This window comes from Camellia sinensis, chromosome 12 (assembly GCF_055761805.1).
Source record: "Camellia sinensis isolate YWXY chromosome 12, ASM5576180v1, whole genome shotgun sequence".
NCBI lineage: Eukaryota > Viridiplantae > Streptophyta > Magnoliopsida > Ericales > Theaceae > Camellia > Camellia sinensis.
In genome coordinates this window covers 136,908,060-136,911,240 of record NC_138972.1, presented here as the reverse complement: position 1 = coordinate 136,911,240, position 3,181 = coordinate 136,908,060, and positions in this window count along the sequence as shown.

Sequence of the window (3,181 nt, the reverse complement as noted above, 5' to 3'; positions counted from 1 at the left end):
ACTTTTTATGGGATATTACACCTTTTCTGCCAACAACACTTAAACATTTTTCAAAAATTTGCACCTTCTATGGAAAATATGTTTTCATCAAGTTCACACCTTATTTTAAAAACGTACACCTCTTCTGAAAAGGTACTCCTTTTGTGAAACAAAAATTTTTAAAAAATTTATACCTTTTAAATAGGAGTTACATCTTTGGTGAAGACAATTAGACATTTTTTGAAAATTTACACGTTTTATGGAAAATATGCTTTGATAAAGTTTGTTAAAAGAAATTATTTGACAAAAATTATAACCTTTTCAAATATGGTGTATGTTTTTCCGAAGAAGGTGTAAATGACCTTAGAAAAGATGTAAGTTTTGTTTTTCACTAAAGGTGTAACTTCAAATAATGTAAATTTTATGAAAAAGGTTTTGCCACAAAATGTGTAATTTTTCAAAAAAGTTGTAAATATTTCCACGAAAATGTGTAAATTTTTAGAAAATGTGTAAAATTTAGGAATAGGTGTAAATTTTGTGATACAATCAAGCTGAATGTTTCGTTTTTACAAAAGATATAAGTTCTCAAGCTGAATATTTCATTTTTACAAAAGATATAAGTTCCCAAAGAAGCTCTAAATTTTATCGACGACTTATACGTTGAAAATTTTATCACTACCGACCAGCCAACCGTCGCGGCCCACCGTTGCCCACTGCCGACTGACATTGCCACCGCCACCGCCACCGCCGCTGGTGCAAATCAAAGGATTTTTCTGTCTCTATCCATTTTGGTCTCTCTTTGTCCATCTCTGGCTCTTCTCTGTCGATGTCGGTCTCTCTCTCTCTGTCTATATCGATCTTGGTTTGTTTGTGTCGATCTGGGTCCATCTCTCTCTGTCGAACCATGTCTATCTGGGCTCTCTCTGTCTGTCGATCTCTGTCTGTATCGATCTTGGTTTATCTGTGTCGATCTGGGTTCGTCTCTCTCTGTCCAACCATTCCTATCTCGGTCTCTGTCTGTCGATATCGGTCCGTCTCTCTCCCTCCCTTCGTCTCTGTCTGTCTATATCGATATCGAACCATGAATAACACAAATACAGTTTGATTGCGTTGTAGCAACTTACTCGTTCTGCGAAAAAACGGAACTTACACCTTTTTTGAAGTTAATTTCATCTTTTGTGAAAACACTTACAGTAATTCTGGAAGGTTACAGTTTTTTGTGAAATAATTTATTTTGAAAATTTACACATTTTCGTTCAAATACTTACACCTTTTCGGAAAAGTTACCTCTTTTATAAAATAATTTCAATAAAAAAATTTACACATTTTATTTGAAGTTACACCATTCTGAAAACAGAACATACACCTTTTGTCAAATAACATACATCTTTTGTGAAAAAATTTACACCTTTTATGGAAAACTACATTTCATAAAATATACACATTTTGTTAAAAAAACTTACACATTTTCTTAAAGTTTACACCTTTTGTTGGAAATACTTACACGTTATCTAAAAAGTTACTCAATTTGTAAAATAATTTTTTCAATAAAATTTACACCTCTTATTAGAACTTACACCTTTTTGGAAAACAAAAGTTACACTTTGTGTGACATAACTTACATCTTTTTTGAAAATTTCTACCTTTTCTTAAAAACTTACACCAATTCTGAGAAGTTACTCCTGTTGTGAAATACCTTTCATATGACTTGCACCTTTTCCAAAATCAAAAGTTACACATTTTGTGACATAACTTAAATCTTTTGTGAAAACAGTTAAACGATTTTTGAAAATTTACACTTTCTTATGAAAATATGTTTTCATAAAGTGTACACATTTTGTTAAAAACTTACATTTTTTCTGAAAGTGTACACCTTTTGGGGAAAATATTTACAAAACTTTTCAGAAATGGTGTAAGTACATCTACTGAAAGGTTTAAACTTTCAAAAAAGGTGTAAGGACTCACAAAAGATATAAATTTTATGAAACCAAATTTTCCATAAAAGGTGTAAATTTTATGGAAAATATTAACTTACAAATGAAGCAACTTTTCATAAAAAGGTGTAAGTATTTGCACGAAAAGGTGTATGTTTTTAGCAAAAGGTATAATTTTATGAAAAAATTTATTTCACAAAAGGTGTAACTTTTCAAAAAAGGTTTATGTTTTTCACGGAAGGTGTAAATGATTTCAAAAATAGTCTAAGTCTTCGATTCACAAAATGTGTAAATTTTATATTAAGTTTATTTCACAAAAGAAGTAACTTTTCAGAGAAGGTGTGACCATTTTCAGAAAAAGATGTAAGATTTAAGAAAAGGTGTATGTTTGAACAAAAGATGTATATTTTTTGAAAGAAAGTATTTCACAGAAGGTGTAATTTTTTAGAAATGGTGTATGTTTTTCCATAAAAGATGTAAGTAAATTGGCAAAAGGTGTAAGATTCGTTTTCAGAAAATGTGTAAGTTCGAACAAAATGTGTAAAGTTTTTTGAATAAAAATATTTACAAAAGGTATAACTTTTGAGGAATGGTGTAAGTAATTTCACTAAAACATATAAGTTTTCAGAAAAAGGTGAATGTTTTAAAAATGTGTAAATTGTATGAAAAAATTTATTTCACAAAAGGTGTAAATTTTCTGAAAAGGTATATGTTTTTTCACAAAAAGTGTAAGTCACTTCATAAAACGTGTAATTCAAGTTTTCACGAAAGGCGTATGTTTTTCTACAAAATCTTTAAGGGACATCAGAAAATGTGTAAGTTTTGTTTTTACAAAAAGTGTAAGTTCCAAGGTGTAACTTTTATGAACAAATTAATTTATAAATGAAGTTTGGTTTTTACAAAAAAAGTGTAAGTTCCAAGGTGTAATTTTTATGAACAAAATTAATTTATAAATGATGTAACTTTTCATAAAAAGATGTAAGTTGTCAGAAGAAGTATAAAATTTTCAAAAATGTGAAGTGTTCAGAAAAGGTGTAAGTTCCCTCGACTCGTCTGTCTCTCTTCTATCTCGGACCCTCTCTCTTTGTTTGTCTTTCTCTCTCCCTGTCTCTCCGTTGTTCCATTTCCCCGTAGCTGTAGGGTTTTACAAAGAAAAATATTTTAGGGCAAAAATCATATTGAAAGAACAAAACTTATTTACTTGAGTTTGGCGAACATCAATCATTTAAGTTCTTGGGAAGGCTAGCCATGGAAGTGGATGCATAAAT